We start from the raw sequence: 16,534 nt of genomic DNA, 5'->3' as shown, positions 1-16,534 counted from the left end.
CGTTTCCTGAAAGTCAGGGTCGGCTTGTGAAAAGCTGTTAAACAGCATCCTTAATGTGAAATGTCAACCCTCACTCTAAGCTCTTCCCCTTTCTAAAGCATCCAATGAAGACTTCATCGGGTTTTATAGTGGTTTTCTAATTTTGGTAGTCCATGTGAGGGAGTTTGGAAGTTCTTATAAACTGTTAGTGATTATCCGCCCATGTCCCGCCTGAAATACCATGGTTGTTTATGGAAAGCATCTTTAATAAAGCTGGATATGGTTTGGCTTGGAAAAAAACTGTTTAAAGGCAGTTTGCAGATTCTTGCCTCGGGACACTGTTAATTGGGGCTGTGGACAGCCTCAGATTCCTGGGTTTCATGAGGCGACAGATAAATTCAGAAAGGGCAAAACTGCAGAAAATTAGAAGGTGTAAATGTTAGCAAAATTCCAGAAAGGGAATGAGCTCTGAAATCTTTAATACATTTTTTTTTCTCTCAAATCCTTAGAAATCAGAAACTTAGGTGTGTGAACTTGGAGTTAATATGATCTCAGCAGAATCCCAAGGACAGCTGTTAAAGTGAGAGCTGGTTCTCCCACGTGTACATGAAACAATACTAATCAAAGAAAAGAGTTGTCAATCTGAGAGGGCATGGGAGGGAAGAAAGAAGCGATGCCATTATATTTTAATTTAAAATGTATTTAAAGTAATAATAAAGTAAGTTGACATACTAATTCTCAATACTAATTGGAAATGAAAAGAATGAAGGAAACTTAAAACAATCTTGAGAAAATAACAAAGATAGAGTGTGTGTATCTCAGGACTTCAAGACATCTTATATCCTGTGTGGAATTGGCATACATTCTGCAATTGATAGGGTTTTAGCAAAGTTACCAAACCAATAAAGGAAGGAAGAAACTTTCAACAAACCATGTTGAAAAAGAATGTGCCTCAATTTCTATTTTACAACACGAACAAAAACTTAATTCAAGGTGGATCATGGATTTATTACAAAAGTTAAACTATAAAACTTTTAGGGGAAAAAACCCAGGAGACTCTCTTTCTGGCCTAGGAATACGTGTTGATTTCTCAGATGGGCTATATAAGGCAATGTGATAAAAAGTAAAACATATTCTTTTTTACTTACTGGAAAATAACATTAAGGAAATGGATGGGATGCTTCAAGATTGACAGAAAATATTCAGCAGAACACACCTGCCAAAAAAATTATCTCTAGAATTTTTCTTAGTCCCAAACCTCACTAATAGTGAGTTTTAAACAATTAAAATGCCAAAAATTAGAACACAAAAGATGGTTCAGTGGTCAAGAGAGCTGCTCTTGCACAGGACCCAAGTTCAATAATTCCCAGAAACCACATGGAGACTCACAGCTCTCTGTAACTCCAGTCCCAGGGGATCCAGTGCCTTCTTCTGCCCTCCATGGATCCCAGATACACATTCGATATACAGATATATATGAAGGCAAAACACTCATACTCATAAAATAAAATAATAATTTAAATTTTAAATTAAGAAACAGTAAGAAAAAAATATTGTGTTAAACGAAAAGCAGTTTGATAGACTAAGCTAAAACCACAATGAGAGCACCAATCTTTGGAGACCTGTGACACCCTAAACTGACTAGAGAGGATGTGGCCAGCACAAGCCAGGCCTCTTGCATTTTGCTAGTAAAATGGAAGGAGTTGGCAATTCCATCTCAAAGTAAAGATGCAGATCAACCCTTTTAGCTCAAATCCCACCTCGGGATATTTATACTAGCAAAATGAACGCATATATGTACAAAAGCTTCAAAATGTTCAGGCCAGCTTCATTCACAATAGGCAAGCAGAACAACCAAAATGACCCTCTATAGGAAAGTCTGGAGCAGCCTGGATTTACTCACATAACAGAACACTACCCAGTAGTAATAAGGAATAGACTACTAATTGTGGAAGCAGTATGAGTGAGTCTCATGCTATTGTATTAGGAGAAAGAATTAGACACAAAAGAACTCCCATTGCCAAGTACTAGGGAGACAGGTCAGTTAGTAAGTGAGGAAGCATGAATATGGAGTTGATCCCTAGAACCAACGTTTCAAAAAAAAAAAAAAAAAAACAAAAACAAAAAACCAAAAAGCCAGTTGTAGTGGCACATACTTGTAGTTCCAGGTCCAGGAAGGAAGAAAAAAGCTGATCCCTGGGTCTCACTGGCCAGCTAGTATAGCCTAACTAACAAGGACCAAGTCCCTGTGAGAGACCCTGCCTCAGAAAATAGGATGATGACTTCCAATTACCTAGAATTGACTTCTGACCTCCACATGCACAAGTTTACACCTCTACACACACACACACACACACACACACACAGAGAGAGAGAGAGAGAGAAGAGAGAGAGAGAGAGAGAGAGAGAGAGAGAGAGGTGGGGGAGGGAGAGCACACAGAACCATTTATTGGAAATTCTAGAACACACAAAACTAAGATGAAAAACCTGAAAACAGTGGCTGCCTCCAGCTGCATGGGAATGAAGAGGAAAGACACTGCTAAGAGGAATTTTCTGGGGAAATGTTTTCTGTCTCTGAGGGGCATCAAACTATAAAGTGGGTTTTCGACCCACAGATCAGAACTGCGTATCTCAGACTATCGCACGTCAGTGATCACGCTGTGGTTTGAATGTCCACATGGTTTTAGTGCCCTCCAAAGCTCAGTGGAGAGCTAAGGAGATAACTCAGTGTTACAGTGCCTGCTGCCTAAACGTGAGGACCAGAGTCTGGATCCCCAAAGGCTGTGTAAATGCCCAGCAGGTGTGATCGCCTACCTGTAATTGCAGCCTCAGAAGGCTGAGAAAAGGGTTCCCCAGAGCAATCTGGCTATTGAGACCAGCCACATCAGTGAGCTCTGGGTTTGATAGAGAGAACTTGCATCAGTGAATAAGTCAGAAGAGTCATTGCCAACATCAGTTTTGGGCCTCCAAGTGCCCACACACCGATGCACATGTACACACACACACACACACACACACGGTTGGAATTTAACTGCCACTGTGAAATCATGAAGTGTTCAAACCCTTGAGCAGTGAATAGGCCACAAGAGCTCCTTTCTTAGAGAAAAGAAATGAACCCGCCTCCTTTAGCTCTTCAGCTTTCCTACATGTTACCCAAAGGGAGAATGTTGGCACCTTAGCCTTGAACTCCACAGAGCTCAAAACTGTGGGGTGGGGGAGGGGGAGGGAGAAATTCTTGTTCTTTATAAATTATCCAGCCCAAGGGGTTTTGTTACAGCAGAACAAAATGGGGTAAGATGGCATATGCTTTATTTAAAGCCTATGAAGTTGTCAGTATCAGAGAGTGGGGATTGGGAAACAAGCTGAGGCATGACCTTGATTTCACTAAAACTCATTTTGTTACCTTCTTATTTGAAGTGTTACAGGATATACGTGTGCTTTGTTTAATTAAAATGAATTATTTCAAGCAAGAGACGGTGAAGGTCCGAATTAAGACAGTAGCTGTGAGCAGAGTGACTATTCACCAGTGAACTGTGACTGATAATGAAAGTGCCAAGAGAGGGGTCACTTCATCCACTTCAAGCCATCCATGGTAGACTGTTTCCATCCCACTGTGTCCCATAATAGCCTTTTATACTTCAAAAGATAAAACCACTATTTTGAAAGGTGGTCATGGAAACCACCAAACTGCTAACAGCTCAAGGCATTGAGAGCTTAAGAATACAAGAGGTAACGCCTGGCCCGTGATTTGAGCCACTAGAGGGAGTTTTTAGGGACCAGTCATTAAGACTAAAGAGAAATGATATGAAGATGAATGGATATTTGTGTTGGGGAATGGAGTCTAGAGCAGCACTGCATATTAAGCTTGTGATATTTTAATAAAAGAATTCTATCAGGATGTCAGATAAAAGTCTGCCAAGGAAGAGGTCTGGGCTACAGAGTCAGGCTGAGACTCATTACTGGAATAGGCAAAAAAAAAAAAAAAAAAAAAAGTCAATCACTGTAAACTGAGTGTTTGTGACATGGACAACTGCCCATGCAATAGTGGACCAAGAAAGGAAGCGTGTCTCTGGTGAAGGAACACATGCAATCTCTATCAAGATGCCTACATCAAGATGCCAACCTTGCCAGCCAGGGCAACCCATCCCTGGATGTCACCAATTCTGAACGCATGAAACAAAATTCCCCAAGTAGATGGAAGTATTTTAAAGAAACTAAGGCAGGAGGATTGTGTTTGTATAACAAGGTATTACCATGGCTATCCCCTCTGAAGCTTTAAGGGAGGCCTGATGTGTTTTTAGAAAAGAAGACCATTTTCAAAATTTGACAAAGATGCCAACTGACTGTTTATAGAATTCATTACTCCTTCATCCCATGATGGACATAAGAAGATAAAGAATCTGATGTTTGGAGGAGGAGTTATTCGAGGGAGTTAGAGATGTGGTGAGAGTTAATACCCTCAGGCCAGGGAGAGCAGTGGTTAGGGGTGTTTACCTCTTCGAGACAGAGGCTTTGAAGTGGCGAGAAAGGACTTCTCCTAAAACCTTGACAGTTCATGATGCTTAGGAGACAAGCCAGTTTGCATCTGATTTACCTAACATGGGGAATGGTCTCACTGCTTTGAAGGAGGACCAGAGCTTGAAGAAACCAAGTATGCTTAGTGTCCCCCATGTACGAAGAATAAGCTATACCCAAGAGGCAGTCATCCCACGATTGCCCTCAAAAGTGTCATCAGGAGCCCCAGGACTGAGGAAAGTGAAGCTGGGATGGCAATGTACTAACTATCCTTGTCTCGGGAAACCGTAACTATGGTGGAAGGAGGAAATCTGCGAAGCAGCCCAAGAAGTCAACTCAAATGTCTACTGGATTCAGAGAGCTCCAACACCAGATGCACACGTCATCAGTAAGAACAGGCCAGGTAAGACTGCTACAGTTTCACTTTTTAAAAAATTCTTCTTCCCCAGCCCAACTTCAGTTCAAAGGGGGTCTGAAACAGAGGCCAGCACACTGAGAGAATGGATGAGATCGTCTTGTAGAAAGGGAGAAGTGAGATACCCTTCACCTCCAATGGCAGGATCACAGGAGCTCACAACAAGGAGGGAAGAAGTCTCAAATCAAATCAGCCTCGGGGATTTTACTGTTGCAAAACACTGGGTATTTCAGTTGCTGAATTAATGCGATGTTTTCTGGGTGAATGGCCAGAGTTGCCAGAGCAGGGCACGCCTTACTGTGCAGGTTAAAGACAAGGAATGAAGATCAAAGTTGTCTTATGCTCTACATCCCACACTCCAAACTTGGTTATCTCGGGGATTATTTAATCATAGATCTAAATCTTAGATTAGTCAAAAATAACGATAATTCTTTTGATCACATTCATACTTCAAAACCTAGTTTTTTAAAATTATGAACCTTAAAGACTGAAGAGATGGCTCCATGATAAAGAGGGCTTTCTGTTCAAGCATGAGGACCTGAGTTCAAATTCTGGCACCTATGCAAAATCTAGGTATGGCTTTACATGACTAGCATTGTGGAGGCCAAGCCAGGCAGACCTTGGAAGCTCACAGTGAGAGACCCTGTAGCAAAGGAATAAGGTGGAGAGTGTCAACAAAAGAAATGCTTCTAGCTTCCACATGTGTGCATGGGTACACCTGACCATACACACACAGGCACACATTATCCTTGTTTCTTTTCAATTCTATTCCAGGATCTTTTCAAGTGATGTAATAAAACACTGTCACCAAAAGCAACCCGGGGAATCAAAGTTGACTCCATCTTACATTTCCAGGTAACAGTCCATCATTGAGAGAGATAAGGGCAGGAATTCAAGTCAGGGCCCATAGAGTAATATTTCTTGCTGGCTCACTCTCGGGTTTACTAATTAGCTGTCTTATACATCCCAGGATCACCTGCCTAAGGATGCTGCCATCCATAGAGGGCTGGGCTCTCCTGTATCAAATAACCAAGGCAATGCCCCACAGACATGCCTATAGGCCATCCCTCAAATAAGGGTTCTCTCTTCCCAAATTGTGTCAAAGGACAATAAAAATTAACCATGGTACACAAACACACCAAACACATATAAAATATTGATATTTTAATAAAAGTGACATGGCAAGTTAGGCACAGAGGGATATGATGATGAGTGGTCCACTCAGGCTCTGTGCCTTCTCTCCTCCAAGATCATGGTTTTCCACCCACATAACTTCTTCATTCTAGACCTGCATTTCTAGCTTCTTATTACACAGTTCAGTCAAAGGAGCTATTCTAAAACAGAGCTTGCTGTCTTCTCCAAATCTTCATATTCAACCCAAGGGGCTCCCTTCCATCCCTTCATTCTGAATCTATCTCATGTGTTATCAGCAGAAAGTTCTTTCACAACAGAAATGCTCAAATTGTTCTCTTGCCTAAACTTTTCAGTGACTCACAACCAAAAATCTAGTCTCCAAGACATGCTGGGCCCAGCCTATATCCTCAGAATGTTCCATCATTCACACACATAGCTGTTTAGTCCTCTTGCAGGTAGCCACAGACTCCTTACCTCCTCATCTTTGTTCTTATTGGTCCAGATTGCTTGGAATGTGATGTACACCCACACCCCTAACTGTAAAATACCCATCTGTCTTCAGATCAGCCCAAATGTCACCTCTTTGCAAAATGCTTTTTTCCCTGATTTCACAGGCTAGAGGGTTGAGTGACTTAATGTCTCTGTGTTGGCATCCAAAACATTTTATTTTAACCATCTCTGCATCAGTGTGAGTACTCAAATGAGCTGCCCAAGAAAACAGACTTCCATAAAAGCTCTTCTCTTATGGATTTCTTTCTTTTTTGGATGATAGTATGAAGCTCTGCACACAGCATGTGCCCAACAAATTTTCTTAAGTGAATTAAAGGAAGCCAATGGGCGACTTAGAGTTATTCCAAGTTTAAAGAGAAAAATAAGGATAAGGGTTCTACCTAGCTCATCTCTAATAGAAAGCAGGCCTCAGTAGAAATTTAGAAAATCAATATCCCGAATGAAAGAATATATACAAAGTAGGGTGTCTCTTCAGAGTGCATAAGGGTCAACAAATATTTAATGAAAGAATACATGACACTATTTCCCCAATTATGTTTCTCAATCCAATACCCTATGCTATGAAGTTTAAAATAAATAATGTAAGAGGTTGGAAGAGGGAGAGGCTTTCTTTAAAGACTAAAGTAAAAATAAAAAGACTGCCACCCACTCGCCTTGCTGCCCTCCCACCAGAATGACTATAGTTTCAGCATCCATAATGGGATTGTTGCAGTTTTGAGGGTGTTGCCATAGTAACCAACTTCAGCCCTTCCCCTAATATAAGATAAAATTTAGCAAAAGGCATAAATAACAGACTCCCATTAGAAATATTATCAGACCTTTCCATATAAATAACTTGGGTAATTAAATGTTTCAAAACAGAATATTTAAAGAGTCGTGAAAAAAATTCTACAAAGTTTATTTTTAACTGAAGGGCTGGGGGGAATAAAAACATCAGCTGGCACACTTGGCTGCTGCGTGGTTGCAAAGAGTCACAGTCTCCAAACTTGGCTGGATGAGCTCCACAGTCAGAACTGAGAAGCAAGGCTCTGCACTTGAACACAAAGGCCACATTCCTATCAGAACCTCCCTCCTTGCCCTCAGGGGTCCTTTCAGCATGCAAGAAGAAAACTCTCCCTTCTAGCTTCCCAAACACAAAGGGCACCTAGAAACTATTACCTCCTGGAGACTTCCTAGTATGGTTGCCTGGGTGACACCACACTCTTTCTACATTCATATGCCTGGTTTCTCTGAGATTCTTTTAGGTGATGACAGCAGGGGTCACAAACTTGTTCAGTACAAGGCCAGAGAACAAATATTGTAGTCCTCGTGGGCCTCCAGGCTTTGTCCTGTTGACATTCTGCCGTGCTGTTCAAAAGCAGCCACAGGAAGTACATACATGAATAACCATGGCTATGCTCCGCTACACCTTTATTTACAAAGGCTCACATCCAGATCGAGCCCACAGGCCACAGTTTGCTGAGGCCTTACTCATGTGTATCTTGTAGACTCACAGTTTCTACTGACCACAGGACACACAGAACCACCGTCAGCCCAGCGGGCAAGTTTGAATGCACAAAACAATGCAGGCTTCAAAGCAGCCGGTCATTCTGAGACAGACTCCGGAGAAGCCTGCAACAATCTACTGAGATAAGCTGGGAACAGTGTTACAGAAATCTGAAGAGCTTCACCCGAGGAGATGGCTCAACTGGTAAGAAGACTTGCTACTCAAACAAGAGGAGCCAAGTTCAGAGCCTTGTCACGACCACATGTGCCTGTAATTCCAGCCCAATGGGGGCATCACTGGGGCTTGCTGATGATCCGGTGGAAAAACAGAAAGTTCTGGGTTCAGTAATGTACTCTGTCTCATACAAATAAAATGATAGACCAAGAGATCTGACTTCTTTCTCTGGCCTCTGTGCAGAGACCACAGCACATGCACACACACTCACATGTAGGTATACAATGCACACACACACACACACACACACACACACACACACACACGCACACGCACACGCACACGCACACGCACACGCACACACACACACACACACACACACACGTAGGTATATAACACACACACACATATAGGTATACAATGCATGCACACACACACATTAGGTATACAATGCACACACACATGTACATATACAACACACACACACATGTACGTATACAATGCACACACACATATGTAGGTATACAACACTCACACATGTGTGACTTTGAAGAATAGAAAATCATGTATTACAGAAGGTCAAGTACCCTATCACCCAAAACCAACTAGATGCTGTTCCACTTTCATCAACAAGCAACTCAGGTGCCTGGCACCAAGCCCAGTGACACGTCTCTCTCTAACAAAGCAAATTATTATCTCTCTAAAGTCCGGAGGAGTTTCAACACGTTTGCAAACTTCAGTGACTTTCTGAAGTTCCTTCAAGTTCTAGATGAGACTTGGGTAGAGAGCTGGTGAAATATAGAAAGCAAGCTTCAGGGGACGGAGGACATGAGACACCCGCCCCCCAGTAACTCACCATCCCTGTCCTGGCAAAATGAGCACTGCAGTGATGGTTAATGTGGAGGACTGAGTTAGATAACCTACAGAAGGCATCTGCAATTAAATGAAGACTGAATCTCTATCAGTTGTATTTCTTTCCAGGGATCAGGCAACCCCAGCCTATGGCATGGTTTTTATCTGCTTTCTCAAGAAGGCATCTCTTAGGGCAATGCTGCTACCATCCAAAGAATATGTTGGGTTTGGGGGTTTTGTTGTTGTTTTGGTTTTGGTTTTTCACCTTCTGGAAAATGGCTGAAGAAAGAGCTATGAGCAATGCTTAAGCAACTCATTAGTGAGAAAAGCAGTCCAAGTGAGCAACAGCCTGCGACAAGCACTTCACCTTGGCAGCTCTCATCCCAGCACTAACAAGTCTCCTCCCCCAGCCCCGTTCCTAGTTCCCCTGCCTGCCACTTTCCTCTGCCCACATCTCTTTGCCTAACCTAGCCGGTGTCTTCTTCTGTATGTCCTCCTTCAGCTCCCGCCATCCGTCATGACATGAACTTGAAGGGCACTTACTGGTGGCTTCCCAGTCCCTCGAAAGTGACCTAAATTAGGTTGCTCTTGCTTAAGTGTGTTTGATTAATCTTGCTGGTGAGTCAGTGGTTCCAATATAGAAAAGTGACCCAACCCTGTACAAAATCTTGCTTGCAAATCTCCTCCAAAAGACTTGTCATTATCAAACACTACAGAAAAGACTCAGTAGCAAAAAGGTAAGCCAATTTTAAAATAAAAGACCCACAGGTATCAGAAAGGCGGGTGCCACTTCACCTTTCCATAGACTTTTCCAAATGAGAACAAGTAACTTACAATTGGTAAGACCCTTCAAGATGCCTCATGTTTGAAACACAGTGGCAGGTGTTTACGGACCTTCTCTTTGTCGTTGCAGGGATGTCCAAGCAATGAATGAAAGACATCTAGCCACGCATGCGTTTAATCCCAGCACTCGGGAGGCAGAGGCAGGCAGATCTCTGTGAGTTCGAGGCCAGCCGGGTCTACAGAGAGAGTGCCAGGACAGCCTCCAAAGCTACACAGAGCAACCCTGTCTTGAAAAACTAGAAAACATAAACAAAAAGAAAAAAAGACTTCTAGCCATGTGAGAATACAGGTCACCTGGCAATTTTATTCCACATGGCAACTTGCTATCACATGGTGGCAGGTATGAGGAAAGTTCCTGACTTATATATATATATATATAATATATATATATATATATATATTAGTGGCATGTCTATTCATATTGCTCACCCTTTTGGACTGAATTCTCCATCTTCTTATTGCTGAATTCTGTGTTTCTTTTTATTAATTTTTTAAAGCTGGCATACAAGATAATGGGTTTCATTGCAGCTTTGTCATACATATATCTCTTCCTAAGTTTCTGACTTCTACTTTAAAGAATATTTTATTTTAGTGATAGACAAATCAACAGAACTAAAATCACAAACCATTTAATTCTTCCCCCCTTTTCCAATCACGCTGCCTCTAAATATCTAGTCTGAAGCTCATACACAAATGAATTTGACTATATTCAGCCACATAAAATAAAGACAGCCAGACACAGTTCATTAAACTGGTTGTATCACACATCTTAGCAGTCATTCGAAGATGACCAACTGTTTTAAAGACACGAATTAAACATCGTAGACAAGAGAGAGTATCCCTCATGGATAGCACTGCTCTGAGGTTGGAGCCATAGACCTTGAATCCATTGACTCACCAATTAATATGGATGCTTACAGAGCATCTGCTGCAAGACACACATAGGAACTGGCTTCCAGGAGTCATTTATTGAGATAAAAACCTCTCAGAATGGAAGTAGGAGACGGAGGATAAGGAGATATTGGAGAGTAGATGAGAACTCAATATCTGCCTCCCTTTAATCCTCCACTGGGGCATCATATGTTAATAGGAGTCAAAAGCAAAATACAGTTCTATTTAGCATCAACATGTTTGGTTCCAACACTGAGCTATATTCCCATTCATCTATTCACTGATCATTTACTAAGCATCTATTACAAACAGAACCTGAGCTGGGTGCTGGTTATGAAGAACAGAGAGGCTGCTGGGTAAAACCAGGAGGTCCTTCTTTCCAGGAAACAAGAGCTATTCACTAACACTTATTGAGTGCTTGCCAGGTACCAGGCATTTTTTCTAGGCAACTTACAAGAATTAGCTCATTTAGTTCTCACCAGTGCCTGAAGAGATTAGTAAATAGTGCTGTTATTAGGTTCTCTTTTCTCCTCTCTTCTTTCTCTTTAGTATAAAAGCCAAAGTGCTTGATTAGATGCCTCTCTTTTATACTACCAGGGATTTCTGGTCACAACTGCCCTCCTTCAAGCTGCCTTCATCTCAAAACTATGAACACAGGGGCTAGCAAAATGGCTCAGTGACTTAAGGCACTTGCAATCCAAGCTGACAACTGGAGTTCAATAGCTAGGATCCATACAGTGGGAGGAGAAAATTGACTGCTAAAAGCTGTCCTCTAATCTCCACGTGTGTCACGGCACAGGCCCCCACTGCCAGACACACACAAATAAATAAATACAATTTGAAAAATTATAAAGCAACTCCTCATTGGTGCAACTAACCCCATTCTTCCTTTCCAACACACCTGCTATATTGTAGTCATGTGCAAATACCATTACATCACCCCTGCCTTAAGGGTTTACAATACAAGAAAAGCTCAAATGTATTATGAATATCCATTGCTGTTCTTCACATTTTTCTCCATAATGTCTAAATCCTACCATAGATTCTCATTCAAATGCCACATGTGTGGTACATGGAAGAGACAGGAAATTTTCCAAAGACTTTATTCTGGAGTTTGGACATGATTATTTAATCTCTTAGTCATTTTCTAATAACAATCTCAAATAACCCTTCCCCCAAGCCAGCATGCCTTATGAAGAGTACCCAACAAGTATAAATACAAACTCCTCCAAACTCTTGATGCTTCCACCATTGGGCCACATTCTAATCAATGTATATGTACCCATTAAGTCTTATATAAACTTTCACCTTCAGTTAAACTCATCTTTTCACTGTTCCACTTGCAACAAATTTATATAGCAATGCCATTGCTAAAGACAGGTATTTAAGCAAAGCACAGTCAATCCTCTCAAAACATTGGCAGCTTAGAAATCTAGTGCATGATCAACAAGTCAAATAATGCCCTTTCAGACCACTAGAAAGGCACAAATTTCCCTTTCTTCTGATACTCTGAAGCTCAATGCTTATCTTCATTAAAGAGGGACAATACTCCACAGAGACAGGTAGTCTCTGGAGTTTTAGGGAATCGGGTAATGTATTTCTGAAATGGAAGTAGGTAAAAAATCAACATTAGGTTAAACAAACCTTCCTGAACAACCACGGAGATGTCAAAAAGCTAAAGGCATGCACCTATCAAACTTGACAGTGCATATAAGTCTACTTGCTATAATACATATATTTGCATGTGCTGATCTGCAGAGGAACCTGAAATTCTGTATTTCTAACTTGTCCTTGGCGGTACTGATACTGCACTTTGTGAGCCACAATTCAAGTTGATACAGAAAGTATATCCTGAGTCCACAGCCATGAGCTCAGAACCAATGGGCCAATCCTTGAGCCTCCCTGCCATAGTTTCTTCTGTCCTACTGTCTTCCCCAAGGCTCTAAGCTGATATATCCACTCAGACTTTGTTTCCAGCAGCAAACCCTCTTCCTTCTTCATTGAGCTCAAGGCTTAAAGTAAGTATCTAGGGGTATTCCTTGTTTGTGTGAGTATTAGATACAACATTCCTCCAGAGGTGGGTATCAATCTCTGCAGAGAAGAGACAAGCACCAGATGGTTCAGCCAGATCATTTCAACAACACATATTTCCACTTTTCTGATTCTGTACCCACTGAGCAAGCTTCTAAGCCAAAATCAGTGACAATGCCTGTCCAAAGTCTACAGTTTCACAACTCTAGAAGTTAAAGGACCAGGATAGAAAAGAAACCATGCTTTGGAAGAGAGTGGGGGCTCCACATTTAGTTTCTTTCCCATTTTCCCTGATGGAAGTGAGGAAGGGTTTACCCTCGCTCACAGTTCAAGGGTGCAGTTTGTTACAGCAGAGAAATCAAAGCACGGGGAGCTTAAAGAACTTGGTCACATCGCCTTCACAATCAGGAAGCAGAGAGTGAGGAATGCAGGTTGCTGCTCAGTTCCCTCTCTTTACTTACACTATCCAGGATTCCAGCCAGAATCCTGCTTCCTATCCTGTACCTGTTTCCTGGTGTATTGAGATGTGAACAAAGATCTGACAAACCCTTGCCACCACAGATCACTATGCTTTCCCTGCCATGAGCCATAATAGACTATCATCACTTATCCTATGTCTCCTCCCTTGTTGCTTCTTCTTGAGTGCCTTTTCCTGGGGAAACATGAAAGAAACATTGATTTTCCCAGATAGAGCACCAATGACCAATCAAAGAAAATATTCCACCTAAGTGGAGCTTAGTAAGCCAGGGAGTTTATGGGGTGACTTGAAGGAGTACAGACAGGGGGTTACGTACAGAAGCAAGGGTGACTCAAAGACATCTAGATCAACAAAAAGCTCATCACAGAATGAGTATGAATGCTCAATCTGAGGATATTCCTGCAAATCATATAAGCTGAATCACCTCAGTAACTATATCTATCGACATAAACCTGGAGAGCAGCCTTCTAAGTCTTGTAAACTTTGCTGGTTTTCTGAGTCTTCTATGTTTCCTCTACTTCTGAGTCTTATGAGCCTCCCTCCTCCCATGGGAGGGAAATGTTTTAATTGAGAGGAAACAATTGTACAACACTTCCTATGAGATATCTGGTCACAGCAATAAGAAAATTGACTAACACAGATATTTTATGTAGTTATTATTTTACTTTAACAAATCCAGTTCTCAACAACAGGAATGGAACACATTATAAAGTAGAAAATTATGTTCTAAATACGAGGAAAGATAAACAACAGAAACTGCCTTAAAGAGAGCCAACATACCAATTTCATATAGTTCTAGACTACTTGTTCGAAAACCTAAAGGTATCTGTCTTAAATCTAAACAAAATGCCTGTAAATGATGCATAAAAATAGCTAATTTCAGCAAATAGATTTTTGTTAAAAGAACCAAATAGAAATTATGGACTGATAAATTGCAATTGTTGATATTTAGATCCTATTGCCTAAGATATAAGGCACTTTGATCAAAGGACATTGGGAAATCAAGCTGGAATTGACTTAGAAGCTACATTCCTATTGGCTAGCTTTCATAGTACCAGAGGTGCTTTTCAGGCTTGAGGAGAAAAGTCATCATGAACCTTACTGGGATATTAACCCTGAAATCTAGAATGCCCAGCCAGGAAAGATAGGCCTATGGGTGCAATAGTGGTGCAAATGTTACGGCTGTAAACAATAGGTTTGGTTTAAGGTCCACTCCAAGGAAGAAACTCACACCTGATACTTTAAATCTGGCCAAGAACACATGGCCAGGAACTTCATACTTCCTAGAGGAGAACCAACCACGAATATTTTTCTAAATGGGCACAGCATCAAACTGTAAAGATACAAATACCTTTACATCTATAGATCAGTGCATCTCTCAGCCTTCATCAGAAGATTCCTCAGATAATGGATGGCTGCTAATTCAGAGGCTCACAACTGATCAAGCTATAGAAAATAAGTGTCTGTAGAATACTCAGCCGTAAACAGGACATCTATAACTCACCACCACCCTAAAAAGCTCAGGTAATGTGTAGGAGGAAAAATCAGAAAGCTTTGTGGGAGAAACAGTGTCTTCTGGACGTGACAGGACCATTGAACTCATGAACTCACAGCACCATGGTTGCACAAGGCCTGAACAAGATCAAGCCAGTTAACATCCCTGCATGGAGGGGAGGAGCACATAAGCTTCCACCCCCAGCTGAGCGGCTAACAGTCTATGGCTGCTACAGGAGGAAGTCAGCTTTCTAGAGGGGTGTGACATCTAGTAGATCAACCATCCCCCACCCTCATGATTTAAAAAAAAATGAAAGGACATTAAGTTTGTAGAAGGATGGAACAACAGAGATAGATACCTGGAAGGTATTAGAAAGGGAGAAAAATGGGTGAGTTTGATCAAAATACATTATACACACACATGAATTCTCCAAGAATAAATAAAAAATAATTATATTTAAATTTTTAAAAAGACCATTAAAGCTATCTCCATCTACTAAACCACCTGAGTTCACATCCTCGGTACCCATGTAAATGGTCAGGAAATGTGACACACACCTGTGATCCTGGACATGGGCAAACAGACAGATTCCTGAAGCTTGCTGCCCACCCAGTCTAACTGAATAGGTGACCTCCAGGTTCATTCAGTGACCCTGTCTCCAAAAGGAAGGTGCAGAGTGATTGGGGAAGACATCCAACACTAGCCTCAGACTTCCATTAACACCCACACTCAAAGACACATACACATACATGTGACACAGATAGAGAGAACAGAGGCACGTGAGACAGACAAAATTACAAATGATGAAAAGCTGGATGTGTCCGCTCTTAGATCAGGAATATGGCAAGATGTCTTCTCTCATCCTTTCTGTCTATCATCCATTATCCTACTGATATACCCAGATAGGTAATATTACACAACAATTAAAAGGAAGGCCTGATACATGGTGTAACATGAATAAGCTTTGAAAACATGCTAAGTGAAAGAATTCATTTATAAAAGATCACATAGTATGTGATGTCTGCTTAAAGAGTCCAGAACAACAAATCTGTAAAAACAAAATGGATTGATGTTTGCCAGGGGATATGGAGAACAGGAAATGGAAAGCAGACAGTGCTAGATACAGAGTTGACTGGGGAATGATTGCTCCAAAAATACACAGTAGTGATGGCTGCTCAATGCTATGAGTTTTCTAAAATCTAACAAGTATACACTTCACAAGGACACGTTTTATATCATGTGAATTGCACTTAACAAAGCTACTATTTAAAAAAAAAAAAAAAACAGTCCACCTGCTCATTTAAGACCATAACAAGCTCATCTGGTTTATCTTGAATCTATTCCTTGAGAAGCAATTGTTTGGGAATTGTTGTTCATTTAATTTGGGCTAGGCTAGGTAAGTAATTAGTCATCTACTTCCCCATTTTAGTCTGCTTTATGTTGCTGTGACAGACACAATGATCAATGGAAGCATGGGTGAGGAAAGGTTTATTTGGCTTATTGCTTAGTCCATTGCCCGTGGAAACAAAGGCAGGAACTCAAGGTAAAACTCTTGAAGATAGGAACTGAAACAGAGACCAGAGAGGAACACCACTGACAGGCTTACTTCCCTCTGGTTTACTCAATTGCTTTCTTGTATAGCCAGGGCCCACCTGCTTTAGGGATAACACCAACCTGAGCAGGCTGAGCCCTCTACATCAATTAGCACTTAGAAAAACTCCCTGCAGACAT

At 41.3% G+C, this 16,534-nt stretch overlaps 1 protein-coding gene across 3 annotated transcripts in view; it reads right to left on the bottom strand.

Annotated features, from left to right (window-relative positions):
- Dgki (diacylglycerol kinase iota) overlaps window positions 1–16,534 on the bottom strand; it is a 434,118-nt gene that overhangs the window by 366,812 nt on the left and 50,772 nt on the right. The window lies entirely within an intron of this gene.

Source organism: Cricetulus griseus (assembly GCF_003668045.3).
Source record: "Cricetulus griseus strain 17A/GY chromosome 1 unlocalized genomic scaffold, alternate assembly CriGri-PICRH-1.0 chr1_0, whole genome shotgun sequence".
In the NCBI taxonomy this organism is placed as follows: domain Eukaryota; kingdom Metazoa; phylum Chordata; class Mammalia; order Rodentia; family Cricetidae; genus Cricetulus; species Cricetulus griseus.
This window is presented reverse-complemented; position numbering and strand designations above follow the sequence as displayed.